This window comes from Pleurodeles waltl, chromosome 8 (genome assembly GCF_031143425.1).
Source record: "Pleurodeles waltl isolate 20211129_DDA chromosome 8, aPleWal1.hap1.20221129, whole genome shotgun sequence".
NCBI lineage: Eukaryota > Metazoa > Chordata > Amphibia > Caudata > Salamandridae > Pleurodeles > Pleurodeles waltl.
The window spans coordinates 488,114,865-488,135,110 of NC_090447.1; positions in this window are offsets into that span (position 1 = coordinate 488,114,865).

A 20,246-nucleotide genomic window follows, 5' to 3' on the forward strand; every position below is an offset into this window, starting at 1 on the left:
TGCACGCTCTGAGGACTGCTGTCTTCACCCTGAACCAGAAGAACCAAAGGAATCTCCTGTGGAGTGACAGAGTCACTACCCTGCTTCTGCAGGCACCCTTCTGTGATGATAACCGGTACTCTGGGACTCCTCTTCTGATGCGAGCATGCTTCCTGGAACACAGGTGGTGAACCGAAGTGACCCAGACTGTCCAAAAGTCCAGCTGTTCAAATTTGGTGGAGGTAAGAGCTTGTCTCCCCACGCTGTGACAGTACCCCTGTGCACCACATCTTCTGCAGCTCCTTGGGCTTCTGTGAACTTCTTCCAAAGGTTATTCGTGCACAGAGCAGCCCAGGTCCCCAGCACTCCATCCTGCAACGCACAGCTCCCTGAGGTGTTCTCCAGCAGCGTGGGGCTTTCCAGTGTAGTCCTGCGATGACCGCACTTTGCATCTTCTTTGTCCCCATGTTCTGGGACACCGTGGGTGCTGACTGGTCTTCTGAGGGCTCTCCAAAGTGCTGAGAGCCCCCTCTGTCTCCTCAGTCCGAGTTGAACCCCCAGGTCCCTCCTGGGTCCAGGCAGCTCTTTTTTGACGCAAGCCACGTACTTTCTTGAACCAAGGCTTGTTGGCAGAATCCAGTGACACACACAGCATGCATCCAACAACTCGACATAGGACATCTCCTGCACCATGCAGAAACCTGCAGCCATCTTCTTTGGTGCACTTCTGTAATTTTCTTCTGACCGGAGAATCAACTTTTGCACATTCTTCTAGGTTGGCAGGGGCTCCTGTCCTTCCTGGACTTGATCTCCTCTCTCCACAGGTCTTCAGGTCCAGGAATACATCGTTTGTTGCTTGCAGTCTTGCTTGGTTCTTGAAAAATCCTTTATCATGACTGACTTGTAGTGCGTCCTGAGGAAACTTGCTGTACTTTACTCCTGCTTTCCTGGGCCCTGGAGTGGGGTACTTTACTTACCTTTGGTGTTTTCTTACCTTCCCAGCTCCCCTCTACACACTACACTTAATAGGGGGGAATTCGACATTCGCATTTCACTATTTTAGTATAAGGTTTGTGTTGCCCCTAGGCCCATTGCAATCCATTGTATTTTCTACTGTTTGCACTATTCTATGACTGTTTACTTGCCTGATTTTGGTTACAAGTGTATAGATTGTGTAAAATACTTAACTCCAGAAGAAGTATTGCCTCCAAAATATTTTGGCCTTGTGTCACTAAAATAAAGCAGCCTTTAGTTTTGGTAACACTGAGTATTGTATTTTATTGCGTGTAAGAACTGTGTAACTATAGTGGTATTGCAGGAGCTTTGCATGTTACTAGTTCAGCCTAAGCTGCTCTGCTACAGCTACCACTAGACAGCGTAAGATGCTAGAACACTGCCTACATTTCACTAATAAGGGATAACTGGACCTGGTATAAGGTGTAAGTACCTTAGGTATCCACTACAAACCAGGCCAGCATCCTACCTAAGTGGTGCAGCGGTGGAATAAGCACATGCAATTGCTTTACCACTTTGTTACTGGTGCTTTTCACAAGAAGAGTGTACTCCAATACTTAGAGCTATAAACAATTATACCTAGCAGTCATTTTTCACTTTCAAAAAGTTATTTCAAACTTTCTAAAAGTTTTTCAAAGTTCTGAAAAGTTTTTCTTTTCCTCTAAAAAGTTAGGTTAAATAGTTTGCCAACTTTTTACTCTTCTCCCTAAGCTTTTCTTTCACTATGTCTGTTGTAGAGGCTACCCCAAGGTTGTTAAGACCACTTATGAGAGTCTGAATTTCAAAAGTCTGTGGGGGCTCTGCTTGGAAAGAAGCTTAGGGATTGGGAAGAACCCTAACAAGGAATTTCACTTGAATCTCCTCTTGCAAATTGACGAGGAGCATCCTAATGGTCAGGTACAATCAGAAGGGGAGGTAGAGGGAGATTCTACCCAGGTAGATTCAGGAGAGGGTCCTGAAGATCCAGGGGAGGGTCCTTCCACATATCCTTCCCTTCAGAAACCTCCTAGTGTAGCTGGTAGTGGGAAGGAGTCACACACAGGTAGGGCATCCTTCACACCTAGAGAGCAGGTCACTAGAGTAACTCAAGTTAGGGAAAGGTCAACCTCTGCTCATTCCCATGTCACTTCTGTATCAGATGTGTCCCAAACATCCAAACCTGAGGATCAATCCCTAGATAGGGAACTGAGAAAGCTGAGGTTGGGGGAGGCCAGACTGAGGCTGCAGTAGCAACAGTTGGCCTTAGATAGGGAATCCATAGCTGTGGAAAGGTAAAGGCAGGGTTTGGGGTTAGTTCCCCATGGTGGCAGCAGCAGCAGTAGTTTCAGAAGTTCAAGTGTTAGAGAAAACACATTTGATTCTAGAAATCTGCACAAGATTGTTCCCCCTTACAATGAGGGGGATGACATTTACAAGTGGTTTGCTGCACTTGAGAGGGTCTGTATAGTTCAGAGGGTCCCTCAGGTACAATGGGCTGCTATCCTGTGGTTGTCTTTCTTTGGCAAGGGGAGAGATAAACTCCTTACTGTTAGAGAAGATGACTCAGACAACTACAATGTTCTGAAAACTGAACTCTTGGATCGATTTGGCTTAACCACTGAACAATATAGAATCAAGTTCAGAGAAACCAGAAAAGAGTCTTCACATGATTGGATAGATTTTGTGGACTGCTCAGTGAAGGCCTTACAGGGTTGGTTGCATGGCAGCAAGGTGTGTAACTATGAAAGCTTATACAATCTGATCTTGAGAGAGTAAATTCTTGACAATTGTGTGTCTGATTTGTTGCACCAATATCTTGTGGACTCAGATCTGACCTCTCCCCAAGAATTGGGAAAGAAGGCAGACAAATGGGTCAGAACAAGGGAGAGCAGAAAGTCTCATACAGGGGGTGACAAGGACAGCAATAAGAAGGATGGTAAGTCCCATGACAAGGGTGGGGACAAAGATAAAAAATCATCAGGCTTCATCAGGCCCACAAACTCCTCTGGGGGTGTTCGGTCCAAATCCTCCTCTAATCATCAGATGGTGTTATTTATGTAAGAACAAAGGTCATTGGGCAAGTGATCCCACTTGGCCCAAGAGAAACACCAAACCTTCCACTACCACAACCGCCACTGCTTCTACTAGTGCCCCTAGTAATAGCAGTGGTGGTGGGAAAAACTCTACAAATAGCCAAACAAAGGGTGTAGCGGGGCTCACTTTTGGTAATGTAGTGGGGGTTGGTCTAGTTAGGGAGATCACTGAGGCTGTTTTAGTGTCTGATTGTGGCATTGACATTGCCACCTTAGTTGCTTGTCCCCTTAATATGGATAAGTACAAGCAACTACCCCTAATAAATGGTGTTCAGGTTGAGGCCTACAGGGACACAGGTGCCAGTGTCACTATGGTGATGGAGAAACTGGTTGCCCCTGATCAACACCTACTTGGTCATCAGTACCAAGTTACTGACGCCCATTACAACACTGTTAGCCACCCCATGGCTGTTATGAATCTCAGCTGGGATGGGGGGGAGGGTTACTGGTCCTAAAAAGGTTGTGGTATCCACTGACTCTACTGTAGAGTGTCTATTGGGCAATGATTTGGAAAATTCAGCCTGGGCTGAAGTGGAGTTGGAGGCCCATGCAGCCATGCTGGGCATTCCAGGGCACATCTTTGCTCTTCCCAGGGCTCAAGCCAAGAAGCAAGGAGGACAGGGAAACCTGGATCCAGGAACAATGGACCAAGTGCTCCCAAAAACTAGGGGTAGAAAGTACAAACACTTTTCCACTATCTCCCCCTCTCCAGAAGATTCCCCTTTTGATGAGGAAGAATCAACTCCCTGTGCAGAACCTACACCAGAGGAACTTCAAGCTGACACAGCTGAGCTCTTGGGTGCAGGGGGACCTGCCAGGGAGGAACTGAGTGTGGCACAGCAAACCTGTCCCACACTAGAGGGTCTAATACAGCAAGCTGTCAAACAGCAAAATGGGGATAGTAGTGACTCACACAGAGTTTACTGGGAGAACAATCTCCTTTATACTGAGGCAAGGGACCCTAAACCTGGTGCTACCAGGAGACTGGTAATTCCCTTGCAGTATAGGGAATTCCTCCTAACTCTGGCACATGATATTCCCTTGACTGGACATCTGGGGCAAAGCAAAACCTGAAACAGACTTGTCCCTCACTTTCACTGGCCTCTCATGTCAGAAGACACAAAACAGTTTTGTCGCTCTTGTGTGACTTGCCAAGCCAGTGGCAAGACTGGTGGCACCCCAACAGCCCCCTTAATCCCACTGCCAATAGTTGGGGTGCCCTTTGAAAAGGTAGGGTTTGACATTGTTGGCCCCCTTGACCCTCCAACTGCTTCTGGTAATAGGTTCATCTTAGTGGTAGTGGACCATGCCACAAGATATCCAGAAGCCATCCCCTTAACCCCTTCGCTGCCAGGGCTTTTCCCCTCCTGTGCAGAGCCTTTTTTTGGCTATTTGGGGCAGTTCGCGCTTAGGCCCTCATAACTTTTTGTTCACATAAGCTACCCACGCCAAATTTGCGTCCTTTTTTTCCAACATCCTAGGGATTCTAGAGGTACCCAGACTTTGTGGGTTCCCCTGAAGGAGATCAAGAAATTAGACAAAATACAGTGAACATTTTGTTTTTTTCAAAACAATGGGAAAAAAGGTCTGCAGAAGGCAGCTCGTGGTTTTTTTCCTGAAAATGGCATCAACAAAGGGTTTGCGGTGGCAAGATCACATTATTCCCAGCTTTCAGGAAAAGACAGACTTGAATTAGAAAACCCAATTTTTCAATACAATTTTGACATTTTACTGGGACATACCCCATTTATACTATTTTTTGTGCTTTCAGCCTCCTTCCAGTTAGTGACCGAAATGGGTAAGAAATTAATGCTGGATCCCAGAAAGCTAAACATTTATTAAAAGTAGACAAAAACATGAATTCAGCAAGGGGTCATTTGTGTAGATCCTACAAGTGTTTCCTACAGAAAATAACAGCTGAAATAAAAAAATATTGAAATTGAGGTGAAAAAATGTGCCATTTTTCTCCACGTTTTACTCTGTAACTTTTTCCTGCGATGTCAGATTTTTTAAAGCAATATACCGTTACGTCAGCTGGACTCTTCTGGTTGCGGGGATATATAGGGCTTGTAGGTTCATCAAGAACCCTAGGTACCCAGAGCCAATAAATGAGCTGCACCTTGCAATGGGTTTTTATTCTATACCGGGTATACAGCAATTCATTTGCTGAAATATAAAAAGTGAAAAATAGGTATCAAGAAAACCTTTGTATTTCCAAAATGGCCACAAGATAAGGTGTTGAGAAGCAGTGGTTATTTGCACATCTCTGAATTTGGGGGTGCCCATACTAGAATGTGAATTACAGGGCATTTCTCAAATAGACGCCTTTTTTACACACTGTCTTACATTTGGAAGGAAAAAATGTAGAGAAAGACAAGAGCCAATAACACTTGTTTTGCTATTCTGTGTTCCCCCACGTCTCCCGATAAAAATGGTACCTCACTTGCGTGGATAGGCCTAGCACCCGCGACAGGAAATGCCCCAAAACACAACGTGGACACATCACATTTTCACAAAGAAAACAGAGCTGTTTTTTGCAAAGTGCCTAGCTGTGGATTTTGGCCTGTAGCTCAGCCGGCACCTAGGGAAACCTAGCACACCTGCACAGTTTTGAAAACTAGACACGTAGGGGAATCCAAGATGGGGTGTCTTGTGGGGCTCTGACCAGGTTCTGTTACCCAGAATCCTTTGCAAATCTCAAAATGTGGCCAAAAAAACACTTTTTCCTCACATTCCGGTGACAGAAAGTTCTAGAATCTGAGAGGAGCCACAAATTTCCTTCCACCCAGGGTTCCCCCAAGTCTGCTGATAAAAATGGTACCTCACTAGTGTGGGTAGGCCTAGCGCCCACGAAAGGAAATGGCCCAAAACACAACGTGGACACATCACATTTTTTCACAGAAAACAGTGATGTTTTTTACAAAGTGCCTACCTGTGGATTTTGGCCTCTATTTCAACCAGCACATAGGGAAACCTAGCAAACCAGCGCATTTTTGATAACTAGACATCTAGGGGAATCCAAGATGGGGTGACTTGTGGGGCTCTGAACAGGTTCTGTTACCCAGAATCCTTTGCAAACCTCAAACTTTGGCCGAAAAAACACTTTTTCCTCTCATTTCGGTGACAGAAAGTTCTGGAATCAGAGAGGAGCCACAAATTTCCTTCCACCCAGCGTTCCCCCAAGTCTCCCGATAAAAATGGTACCTCACTTTTGTGGGTGGGCCTACTGCCCGCGAAAGGAAATGCCCCAAAACACTATCTGGATACATCAAAATTATCAAATACAAAACTACCTGTTTTTGCGGAGGGCACCTGAGTTTTTGGTCCTGGGCTCAGCAGCCTTCTAGAGATACCTAACAAATCCAGACATTTCTGAAAACTAGACACCCGAGGGGGTCCAGTGAGGTGTGACTTGCGTGGATCCCCCAATGTTTTCTTACCCAGAATCCTCAGCAAACCTCAAATTTAGCTTAAAAATTTTTTTTTCCCACATTTCTGTGTGGGATCACCGCACTGGGACACATTTCATACCACCCAATGTTCCCCTCAGCCTCCCGGTAAAAATGATACCTCATTTGTGTAGGTGGGCCAAGTGCTTGGGAAAGGGAAGAGCCAAAAACATGTAGATATTGAGGGGGAACCAAAGGGGGTCCAAAAGGGCAGTTTGCAAAAAAACATTTTTAGGCTGACAAGTGCAGCAGAAATTTTATCGGTATAGATCAGACAATGGTGGGTGGTAGGAATTTTGTGGATTCCTTCAGATTCCGGAAGGTTCCATCACAAAAACGTTGGAGGTTTGCAGGGGATTGTGGGTAAAAAAATGGTGCGGGTGCATGTGAAACACACCACCCTGGAATCACCCAGATGTTTAGTTTTCAGATGTGTCTAGGTCTTGTGGATTTTTCTACATGGCAGCGTCCCAAAGTCCATAAAGTGCAGCCCTCACCATTCCAAGTGGGACGGTTTTCAGAGTAAGCCAAGCTCTAATGGCCCAAATGTAAAACTAAAACCCCAAATAATCAAATGTCTTCTTGCTTGCTGTGGGATAAGATGTTTTAGAGTGCCGGGGAGAGCTGAAAGACTGTTACCCCCTTCAGTTGAGGTGGGGGCGTAACTAGGCCCATACTGGTTGGTAGCCACCACCCCAATATATATATTTTTGTTTTATTCCCTGGCATCTAGTAGACTTTCTGCCCCCCCGGTGTGTGGATCAGGGATAATTGCCCCATCTGCCACTGGTGGGCAGAACAACTTTGGCCCCATTTATTTGGGGTGGGGGTATGGCCATACCCCCACCCTCTTTTAAAAAAAAAAAAACTTCCCTGGCCTCTGGTGGGATTTCTGCTCCCCCTCGGGGGCAAATGGGCCTTCCAAAAATAGGCCCATCTGCCCACAATGGGGGGCAGATATGGCCAACAGTAATGTGCGCCCATGGGAAGTGACCCTTACCCAAGGGGCTGCCACCCTAAAGAAAACACATGCATACACACACACCAATCCCTGGTGCCTAAGTGGTTTCTGCCCCCATTGGGGCAGATTGGCCTAACAAAAATTGGCCGATCTGCCCCCAAGGGGTGCAGAAATGATCTAAATACAATTTGCCCCCCAGGGGAGCGACCCTTGACTAAGGGGTCGCTCCCCACCTCTAAAAAACTAAACAAAAAAAAAACTCATTTTTTATCCCTGGCGCCTAGAGGTTTCTGCCACACCTGGGGGCAGATCGGCCTAATAACAATAGGCTGATCTGCCCCGGGGGGCAGAAAATGCCTAAAATAAATTCCCCCCCTCCCCCGGGGAGCGACCCTTGCCTAAGGGGTCGCTCCCCACCTCTAAAAAACAAAACAAAAAAAACCCCACATTTTTTATCCCTGGCGCCTATAGGTTTCTGCCACACCTGGGGTCAGATCGGCCTAATAACAATAGGCCGATCTGCCCCCAGGGGGGCAGAAAAGGCCTAAAATAAATTTTCCCCCCTCCCCCTGGGAGCGACCCTTGCCTAAGGGGTCGCCCCCCAACTCTAAAAAACAAAACAAAAAAAGAAAAATTTGTTTTTATCCCTGGCTCCTAGAGGCTTCTGCCCACCCTGGGGGCAGATCAGCCTAAAATAAATTCCCCCCCCCGGTAGCGACCCTTGCCTAAGGGGTCGCTCCCCACCTCTAAAAAACAAAACAAACAAAAAAAAAGATTTTTAATCCTGGCGCCTAGAGGTTTCTGCCACACCTGGGGGCAGAAAAGGCCTAAAATAATTTTGCCCTCCCCCGGGGAGCGACCCTTGCCCAAGGGGTCTCTCCCCACCTCTAAAAAACAAAACAAAACAAAAAAAAAGTTTTTTTTATCCCTGGCGCCTAGAGGCTTCTGCCCCCCCTGGGGGCAGATCTGCCTAATAGCAATAGGCCGATCTGCCCCTAGGGAGGGCAGAAAAGGCCTAAAATAAATTTGCCCCCCCCCCCCACCGGGTAGCGACCCTTGCCTAAGGGGTCGCTCCCCACCTCTAAAAAACAAAACAAAACAAAAAAAAAAATCCCCAAAACATTTATCCCTGGCGCCTAGACGCTTCTGCCCGGTGCCTAGTGGTTTCTGCCCCCCTTGGGGGCAGATTGACCTAACAAAAATTGGCAGATCTGCCCCCATGGGGGGCAGAAATGGTCTAGCTACAATTTGCCTCCCAGGGGAGCGACCCTTGCCTAAAGGGTCGCTCCCCATCTCCAAAAAAGCAAACAAAAACAAAACATTAAAAAAAAATTGCCCTCGCGCATAGAGGTTTCTGCCCCCGAGAGGGGCAGAAATGGCCTAAAATAAATTCCCTCCTTGCCCCCACACCCCCTCGGGGAGCAACCCTTGCCTAAGTGGTCACTCCCCTTGCGTGACATTGGTGCAAAAAAAAGATCCCCGGTGCCTAGTGGTTTCTGCATCCCTTGGGGGCAGATTGACCTAAAATCGGCCAATCTGCCCCCAAGGGGGGCAGAAATGGTCTAAATACAATATGCCCACCAGGGGAGCGACCCTTGCCTAATGGGTCGCTCCCCATCTCTAAAAAAACAAACAAACAAAAAAACACAAAAAAAAATAGCCTGGCACCTAGAGGTTTCTGCCACCCCTGGGGGCAGATCGGCCTCATAACAATAGGCCGATCTGCCCCCAGGGGGTGCAGAAATTGCCTAAAAATAAATATGCTCAGAGAGACTTCAAAGGGAAGGAAATTATTTTCCTTCCCTTTGAAGCCTCTCAGGTCTCCTCCACGTGATCGGAAGAGAAATGCTGAGCAGTGGCTTAAATTGAATGCTGCTAAGACTGAAATTCTTTGCTTTGGGTCTGGTATTAAACATTGGAATCCACGTTGGTGGCCAACAGACTGTGGCTCCCTCCCTCCCCCTACCAATGTTAGTAAGAACCTGGGTATTATGTTTGATGATCAACTGTCTTTCAAATATCAGGTAAACCACACGGTTAAAACATGTTTGTGGTTGATTAAAATGCCAAGGAAAGTTTTTCCTCTTCTTCAGTATAAATGGAGGGTTTCTGCCACTTTAGCTCTGGTAGTGTCTAAAGTAGACTATTGTAAAGCCTTGTTTCTTAATTTAGATAAAGGTCTGCTCAATAGGCTGCAGCTGATTCAGAATTCAGCCGCCAGAGCTGTTCTTAATCTCTCTCGTTGGACCTCAGTGAGAAGTAGTCTTAGACAATTACACTGGCTTCCGGTGGCTCAACAGATTATTTTTAAATCTCTTTGCTTGTCTTATAAAGCGGTGCATGGCCAGGGTTCATAATACTTGACCGCTAAATTATGTTGGTCCAAACCAAAGAGACATCTTAGATCATCCACAGCCTACAATATTCAGGTGCCCCGGACTAATAGAGTGAAGTGGGTTGATAAAGCCTTCACTGTAGCTGCAGCCAAGTGCTGGAACTCCCTCCCTCTAAACATTAGGGCAGAAACTAGTTATTTACGCTTTAGGAAATTGATCAAAACATGGCTCTTTCCTAGCTAATCTTCATTTTTCTTTCTGCGGGTTGGGGGTTTCCTGATGAGTTCGGTGTCGTTTTTACCTATGCTAGCGCTTCAATGCTCTTTGTGAGCCGGAATGCACTTTATAAATACACACATACATACATACATACATACATACATACATACATACATACATGATATTGCTGTATTTAGCTCCACCTGGGATGACCACCTGGTCCACCTGTGGAAGGTTTTGGAGGCCCTGCAAAGTGCAGGCCTCACTATCAAGGCTTCAAAATGCCAGCTAGGGCAGGAGAAAGTGGTTTATCTGGGCCACCTGGTAGGTGGAGAACAGATTGAACCACTATAGGGGAAGATACAGACTATTTTAGACTGGGCTCCCCCTACTACTCAGACCTAGGTCAGAGCCTTTCTTGGTCTCACTGGGTATTACAGGAAGTTCATTAAGAACTATGGCTCAATTGTTGCCCCTCTTAATGACCTCACCTATAAAAAGATGCCTAAAAAGGTATTGTGGACAGCCAGCTGTCAAAGAGCTATTGAGGAGCTTAAGCAGGATATGTGTACTGTACCTGTCCTAAAAAGCCCAAATTACTCTAAAAAATTAATTGTCCAGACAAATGCATCTGAACTGGGGGTTGGGGCAGTGCTATCACAACTGAACTAAGAGGGCCAGGATCAACCTGTTGCTTTTATCAGTAGGAGGTTGACCCCCGGAAAAACGTTGGTCAGCCATAGAGAGGGAGGCCTTTGCTGTGGTCTGGGCCCTGAAGAGGTTGAGAGCATACTTATTTGGGACTCACTTCATTGTTCAGACATACTACAAACCTCTCTTATGGGTAAAACAGATGAAAGGAGAAAACCCTAATTTGTTGAGGTGGTCCATTTCCCTACAGGGGATAGATTTTGCAATGGAATATATACCTGTGAGTAACCACTCCAATGCAGATGTACTCTCCAGATATTTCCACTTAGACAACGAAGACTCATCTGGGCAAGTCTAGCCTTATTGTCCCTCGTTTGGGGGGAGGGGGTTGTGTAGGAAAGTATCATCTTTCTTGGCATGTTACTCCCAATTTCTGCCTGTTTGTCAGTGTATTTTGCCTGCCAGGACCCCAGTGCTCATAGTTTGTGGCCTATATGTGTTGTCAGTATGCTTGACTGTGTCACTGAAGTTCTGCTAACCAGGACTCCAGTGCTTATGCTCTCTCTACTTACCAAATTTGTCACTACAGTTTAGTGACTCCATATTCCAATTCTGATTGGCTTACTGGACCCCCGTATAGGTCCCCATTATATGGTACCTACGTACCCAGGGCATTGGGGTTCCAGGAGATCCTTATGGGCTGCAGCATTACTTTTGCCACCCATAAGGAGCTCATACAAACCTTTCAACAGGACTGCCACTGCAGCCTGAGTGAAATAGTGCACACACTATTTCACAGCCATTTTACACTGCACTAAGTAACTTATAAGTCACCTATATGTCTAACCTTCATTTACTGAAGGCTAGCTACAAAGTTACTGTGTGTGAAAGCAGCCTTGGACTAGCAAAGGTACTCCCACATTGACCAGAGCTAATTCCCCAGACTATGTGAGTGCGGTGACACCAATATAAGTGTGCACCACATATATGTCAATACATATATGTAGCTGCACAATGGTAACTCCGAATATGGCAATCTGAGGTGTCTAAGATCATCAAATTGGCCCCCAATACAAATCTGGTATGAGGGGGGCAATCCCATGCACCCTGGGGGATCCACCATGGAACCAGTACTGCCAAACCAGCTCTTTGAGGTTTCCACTGCTGCCCCAGCTGCTGCCACCTCACAGACAGGTTTTTGCCCTCCTGGGGATTGAGCAGCTCAATCCCAGGAATGCAGAACAATGCATTTCCTTTAGGAGAGGGGTGTTACACCCTCTCCCATTGGAAATAGGTGTTACAGGCATGGGAGGGGTAGCCTCCCAGAGCCTCTGGAAATGCTTTGAAGGGCACAAATGGTGCCCTTCTTGCATAATCCAGTCTGCACTGGTTCAGGGACCCCCAGTCCCTGCTCTGGCAAGAAACTGGTCAAAGGAAAGGGGAGTGACCACTCCCCTGTCCATCACCACCCCAGGGGTGGTGCCCAGAGCTCCTCCATAGTGTCCCTCGCCTTAGCCATCTTGGATTCAAAGGTGTGGGGACCCTCTGGAGACCTCTGAGTGGCCAGTGCCAGCAGGTGACGTCAGACACCCCTCCTGATAGGTGCATACCTGGCTGGGTAGTCAATCCCCCTCTCAGGGCTATTTAGGTCTCTCCTCTGGGTGCTTCCTCAGATTCGGTTTGCAAGATTCCTCCAGGACTCCTCTGCATCCTCTGCTTCAGCTTCTGACCATCGTATCAACCACAGACTGCTCCAGGAACCGGTGTAACTGCAACAAAGTATCCAGGAAAACTCATGTGACCTGCAACTTCAGCTCCAGTCAGCAATTGCAACAGTTCCCAAGGTGTGCACGCTCTGAGGACTGCCTGTCTTCACCCTGCACCAGAAGAACCAAAGGCATCTCCTGTGGAGTGACGGAGTCACTTCCCTGCTTCTGCAGGCACCCTTCTGCGACGACAACCAGTACTCTGGGACTCCTCTCCTGATGGCGAACATGCTCCCTGGAACACAGGTGGTGGACCGAAGTGACCCAGACTGTCCAAAGGTCCAGCTGTCCAATTTTGGTGGAGGTAAGAGCTTGTCTCCCCGTGCTGCAACGGTACCCCTGTGCACCACATCTTCTGCAGCTTCTTGGGCTTCTGTGCACTTCTTCCAAAAGTTCTTCCTGCACAGAGCAGCCCAGGTCCCCAGCACTCCATCCTGCAAAAAACAGCTCCTGAGTTGTTTTCTGGCGGCATGGGACCTTCCAGTGTAGTGCTGCAATGACAGCACTTTCCATCTTCTTTGTCCCCATGCTCTGGGACTCCTGTGGATGCTGACTGGTCTTCTGAGGGCTCTCTGAAGTGCTGAGAGCCCCCTCCGTCTCCTCAGTCCTAGCTGAGACCCCAAGGTCCCTCCTGGGTCCAGGCTGCTCCTTTTTGACTCAAAGCGTGTACTTTCTTGAACCAAGGCATTTTGGCTGAATCCAGCAACACAAAAGCCTGCGTCCAACAACTCGACTTGGGACATCTCCTGCACCATGCAGAAACCCGCAGCTATCTTCTTTGGTGCACTTCTGTTCTTTTCTTCTGACCGGAGAATCAACTTTTGCACCTTCTTCTCGGTTGGCAGGGGCTCCTGTCCTTTCTGGACTCTTCTTCGACTTCTGGACTTGGGCTCCTCTCTCCATAGGGCTTCAGGTCCAGGAATGCATTGTTTGTTGCTTGCAGTTTTGTTTGGTTCTTGGAAAATCCTTTCTCACAACTTGTAGTGTGTCCTGAGGAAACTTGCTGTATTTTACTCCTGCTTTCCTGGGCCCTGGGGTGGGGTACTTTACTTAACTTTGGTGCTTTCTTACACTCCCAGCATCCCTCTACACACTACACTACAATCCACTATTTTAGTATATGGTTTGTGTTGCCCCTAGGCCCATTGCAATATTTTGTATTTTCTACTGTTTGCACTATACTATGACTGTTTACTTACCTGCTTTTGGTTACTAGTGTATATATTGTATATAATACTTACCTCCAGAAGGAGTATTGCCTTTAAGATATTTTTGGTCTTGTGTCACTAAAATAAAGTGCCTTAACACTGAGAATTGTCTTTTATTGTGTATAAGTACTGTGTATCTATAGTGGTTTTGCAGGAGGTTTGCATGTCTCCTAGTTCAGCCTAACCTGCTCTGCTACAGCTACCTCTAGACAGCCTAAACTGCTAGAACACTGCCTAAATGTCACTAATAAGGAATAACTGGACCTGGTATAAGGTGTAAGTACTTTTGGCACCCACTACAAACCAGGCCAGCCTCCTACAAGGTGTGTCCACTTGGCCAATATTTGTCAGCAGTGTTTTTTTTTTTAGTTTGTCCAATCTGCAGTTGTCTGTTACTTTGCTGACTGCCAACCTGCGGCGGACGACCGCCATTGACCGACCACCACGAGGGGACCACCACGGTGACTGTGTGATTGTAATATGCTCAGTGGTTGGCTACGGTGCTGACCGAACTGGAGATCGGACCACCTACATCCAAGCATCTCTGCCGCTGGCGGTCTGCTTCTTTTGTTTGACACTCAGCAGTCCTGTCTGTATAACTCATAATACAGCAGTCTGGGGGGCCACCGGCATGATGGTCTTTTCAGGACCGCCAACATGGCGGTCTGGCAGCCCAACCACCAAACTTGTAATCAGGCCTCTAATGAATTATCGCCCAAGAAGTTCTCCCTCACTGGCCTCATGGATATGGCTTGCCCAGTGTAATGGGAAGTGGCTTTTGTCAGAGTGCAGGAAGGAATAGAAACATGGGAAGTGGCTCCAGGTGAGTTTGTAGAAGTGCTCCTATCTATGGTGAAGGATATGTTTTGGGAGTGAAGGCTTCCCTTTGGGGCTCAAAGCCTCTGTTTAACCATAGATGTAAGCAGTTTCAGTGCTTGAAGGAGGTAGTGACAGGAAAGACAGGAAGAAGATGCCATGTCTTGATGTGGGAATGCCAATGGAGGCCTTCTGGTTCATCAGAGACATCACGTTTAGAGGTTTTTGAGGCTAAAATATAAGTGGAATGACTAAAAGTGTGTGCTCATTTCAACATAGCTGTTTACTTTTCTAACATCCTAAATGCTAATCGAAATAAAGAAATAAAGGCCAATTTGCCCATTGTGAAGTGTAACTTTTAGAACTGCGGAGGTCTGACCATATAATGAAGATTAGCACTCTTCTAGGGGAAGATGGGACCATCATCGTTTCCATGTTCTGAATCAGTTTCAGCCACAACAGAAGATATATTGCCAATCACAAATAAGCAGCATTCCCATGATCAAGAAGAAAGGATACAAGTTCTTAAGTAAAAGGGTGTCAATGTGAACTAATGCAAGAATCCCAACAGGTTGCATACATAAAACCAAACCAAAGTAATAACAGCCTCAGTAGGATCTGAGGAAAAAGGAAGGAGAAAGAGCCAAACCAGATGTTATATTGGAACAGCAAACCTTGGACCACATTCTCAAAATCAAAGGAGCAGGGTTGACTGTGTGAACTGGTTAGCAGGGAATCACATCAAGAAGTACCAAATAGCATGGTATGACCAGAGGAGAAAAATTTCCAGTTGAGGAAAAAGATGATGATCAAGGAAGAACAGATGTGAACCAAAGTATGAACTTCCCCATAAGTAGAACAAGTTACCTTCTGATTAATCCCAATGATTGCACACATATTCATAAGTTTAGATACCTCATTATACAAAGTATCTCTTACTAATATTTTGAAGTCTCCCTGCAGAGTACAACTGGAGGTTTCTAAGACATATGGCCAAGAAGCATGTTATGGACACTCTGGCCCTCATTATGAACACAGCGGTCCATTCCGCACCGCCGGAGGTGGCGGTAAAAACCGCCAACAGAGGAGCGGGCCGGATCGCCAAATAATGAACCAAACGAAAGACAGGCATCCCGAAAACCACCCACCGTCAGCAGAGGGGTGCCGACGACGACAACAGAGTCTGCCTTCAGGCCGACGGAAAGGCACAACCCACCCATCAAATAATGAACCACCAGTCCACCGCCAGTTCCGGCGTGGGAACCACCGCCACGCAAAGCCAGGCGGAAATGAACCAAATATAAGGAAACACTCCCCGTAGGCCCACACAACACGCCGAAGCAGACATGGATAGAGAGCTGCAGATCATGCCAGCCCTGCTCCTTGCCATATACCTCCACGACCGAGACCGCCGACGAAGACGACAACGGTAAGTACTGCAACCTACTGAACAAGGGAAGAAAGGGCACAGTTGCATACCCACCCACTCCACCCACTCTGCATCGTCCCCCCCAACCCCTCACAGCAGCACAAGTCATACACCCCACAGCAAGAGGTACTTACCCGGCACAAGGCAAATCCAACCTGACCATAGTACATACAAATGCCCCACACCTATAAACAATGAAACGAAAGACCAGGGTTCAACAGTGTGTCGCCAAAACACAGGCCACACAGAAATCTTTAATGAAAGCTCACAGAGCCAGTCCGTACGGCTACAATTGCCATGGGCCACAGCAGACCCAACCTGACTCCCACAAGTGCACAGTACTCCACCTAATGGGGCAACAAAGGGGTATCCAGGCACCTCACGGAACGGGGTCAGGGGGTGGTGGGGGTGGGAATTTGCGACAGGTGAGGGCCTTGGACTTTCGTTTGAAAGGTGGAGGGGGAGTGGGCTTTTCCTTTGAAGGGGGGGGGTGTTTTGAGCGGGTGGAGCCAGATGGACTAGGCTCAGCCCCGGCCTTTTTTTTCTCTGGGGAAGGGCACGGGAATGTGAAGGGCGGAGAGGGGTGGGCTGTGAAGTGGAAGGTGTGGAAAGGGCAAGGAGGTGAGCAAGCTTGGGGACAAGACGGGGTGGGCCATTGGGTTGGAAGAGGTCAGCACGGGAGAGGAAAAGCTTCTTCGGAGCAATTGGGGTGGTCCTGGATGAGGGTGTGGGAGTGGAGGCAGAGGCAGTGGATGTATGTGGTGTAGGGGTGTGTGTAGTGGGTGCAGGTGACTGGACAGTATGCTGTGGTGTGGTGTGGTGGATGTGTGATGGGTGGGTGTCTTGGTGCGTTTGTGTATTTTTGGAGGAGGGGTGGACACAGTGGGAGAAGACAGGCAGCTAGTGTGGATGTATGATGTGTGGGTGTCTGCAAGTCTGGTGAGTGTGCTGCATGTGTCAACTACAGTAGTTGTGGTGAGTGCAGGTGTGGTGCATGGGGTGCATGTATGAATGTCTGCTATTGTGGTGAGTGCATTAAGAGGAGCAGCAACATTGACTGAAGGTGCAGTGAATGAGGGTGTGGATGTAGAGGGGACAGACAGGGAGGCGGAAGAGGTTGGCACACTGGGGGAAGTGGATGTTGTTGTGTGTGCATGTGTCTGTTGGCTGTGTGAATGCTTGTGGTGGGAGGTGTGTTGCTTGTGTTTAGAAGTGTGCTTCTTGTGTGTTGATGTGATTGACTGCGAGTCTGAATGTGTGCCTTGGACGGTTGAAGGGAGTGGGGTGCTGGAAGGGGTAGAGGAGGTTGGAGGGGGGGCGGAATGGCCAGGGACACTGGCTGCGTCCAAGAGGAGGCCAGAGCCTGAAAAGATCTCTGTAGGGCAGACAGGGCACCCTGACGGCATTGACAATGGTTATCTGCCCTACAGATATGGTTCTCAGGAGGTCAATAGCCTCCTCTGTGAGGGCAGCAGGGCTGACTGGGGCAGGGGAGGAGGTGCCTGGGGAGAAGGAGACACCCACCTTTCTGGGTGAGCAGGCACGGGCAACCCGGTGGGGAGCAGAAGGGAGGGCGGTGATGGAATGGGGGGGTGGCAGAAGATGTCACTGTAGTGGTGTGGCCACTAGGGTCCACCACCGCTTGTGAGCCCCCATCGGAGGAGGTCTCAGAGTCACTACCTCCTGTGGTAGTTGCCTCCCCTGTGGAACTCCCCTCACCCTCCCACCCACTGGTTCCCTGGGTGTCGGATGTCTCTGCCTCCGAGGATCCGTGGGCAACTGCTTCCCCACTTGCCGGTGCCTCAGCTCCCTCGCCAGATGTTGCTGCTATTCCAAACCAACACAAGAGAACAGGGATGAGGAGGCAAAACAGGAGAGACACTTGTAAATAGCTGAATGAAGGTACATAATGGCCAGACATACACCCACCCAGAAGACACTCCCAACAGGCAGCACGGTTCACTATGCCCATGGCCATGCCCCTGACTACTGACCAGAATACTGCTCTACACCCATCCGCTGGTCTACGTAAGGAGGCAACATGTGGGAGACCTGACAAAGACATCCCTACACCCTTTTGGGACCATAAAGTAGATGAACACCAGTCGGAGTCCCTTCCTCTAAGCAGCATGAACGCTAATGCACACACAGACATCCTTCCAGACTGAAATTTGTGAAATGAGTGCTCACCCCCTTGTGACTGCTGTGCAGCCTTCAAGCACCCATCCAGGTCTGGGTACAGCACCGCCAGGATACATCGCATGAGAGGGGTCAGTGCCCGACGGTCACCCCTTCCACGTTGGGAGGACTTCCCCAGCTGGGCTTCACAGATCTTACGCACCCAGCGCCGCAGGTCCTCCCACCTCTTTCTGCAGTGGGTGCTCCGCCGGTTGTAGACCCCCAGGGTCCGCACCTCCTTGGCGATGGCATGCCAAAGTGTCCTCTTCTGGTGGGTGCTGACCTAAAAGGGTGACACAGACATGGAACACAGAGGTCAGGCACTTGCAAGATAGGTACAGCTGGCTAATTTGCCACTATGGGACGGACAGTACTCTCAGACTTTCAGGCCATACGCACGCAGCATGCCATGCACCACGGCCCATGCAGGCTCAGAGGTGCAAACATTTGTCCATTCAACACCATCCACTACACCCAAACAGTGCCCCCCAAATCCTGACTCACCTGTACCTCTGGCAGTCCATACAGTTTTGCATAAAGGGGCAGGACCCCGTCCACTAGCATCTCCAGTTCCTCCTGGGTGAAGGCCAGGGCCCTTTCCCCTGCAACACGAGCCACACCCATTGCCAGAGGCAGGCCACAGCAGTACATACAGTGGAGTACCTGTCCACACGAGATCCTGGAGTCAAGTAAATAATCAACGATGAAATTGCGTACGTTCCGCGGCGGTATGCACCGGCACCACCGGCGGTGCTGATACGCCAGAATTCCCCATTGGCATCCATGTTATCCAATGACGGTGCAAACAGCGGTAAACACTGCCTTACACTGTGATGTCAACCGCTAGCGGTATGAGGTCACTTCCACAACGAAAGGGCTGGATTACAGTGGGCAGACATTTTGGCAGTAAATACGCATCTATAAATAAAACTTTGCACAATGCAGGCCCTACTAGCCACATGAAGCACCTAAGCATGTGTCCATTCCGTAATATACCACACATGAAATACTCTGTTCTCTCATTGTGTTGTAGATGTAGATCTGTCAGGAAGCAGTTAATTTTAAGTCACTACAATGAACTACGCAGTGCACAAATGATGAAATGTGTGCCTATGTATGTGTGTTGATCACACCTTTTTGAAACCCCTCGTAGGTACCGACCCTTGTGGCGAGGAAGGGCACCATCGGTGTACAGACCACTTGTGGATATGAGGACCATGGTGGAGCGTCAGATCATAATCAATTACAGACAATTCAGGAACTTTGTGCTTTACTGGATCCTGCACTAACTCCAGGAAATCGTAATCAGCATGCCATCCCTACTGAAATGCAGGTGCTCTCCGCACTCCATTTCCTGGCCACGGGCTCATTTCAAGTGACAGTGGGCATGGGTGCTGGATTTTCACAGCCAATGATCAGCATGGTACTGACAAGATTTCTGAATGCATTTGTACGACACCTGCAGTCCTATGTGAGGTTTCCCCAAAGTACTGACCTCCCTGCCATCAAGTCGGAATTCTATGCCTTTGCCAACATACCCCATGTTATAGGTGTCATCGATGGCACCCACATACCGATCATCCCCGCAAGAGTGAGTGAACAGGTGTACAGAAACAGAAAGAACTTTCAATCCATGAACATCCAATTGGTATGTACTGCAGACCAGTACATCTCACATGTGAATGCCATGTTCCCAGGTTCAGTCAATGATTCCTTTGTGCTGAGGAACAGTAGTGTGCCACAGAGGACGGAACAACTCCAAGAGGACAGAGGGTGGATCATAGGTAAATGTGTCTGTCACTAACTGACACATAGCAGACAGCAAGGCTGTCTGACTAAGGGGCATAACAATGACAACTCTGTATTGCACCTTTTTCTAGGTGATTCTAGCTATCCAAACTTGAGTTGGCTCCTGACACCAGTGAGGAACCCCAGGACGGATGCAGAGAAGAATTACAATGAGGCCCATGGACGTACTAGGAAGGTGATAGAGTGAACTATAGGTCTCCTGAAGGCTAGATTTCGTTGCCTACATATCTCTGGGAGTTCCCTTGCCTATGGGCCTGAAAAGGTGTGTAGAATAGTGGTGGCCTGCTGCATGCTGCACAACGTGGCAGTGAGACATTCTATCCCCCTCTTGGAGGTGGAGGGTGCTGTATGTCCTGACC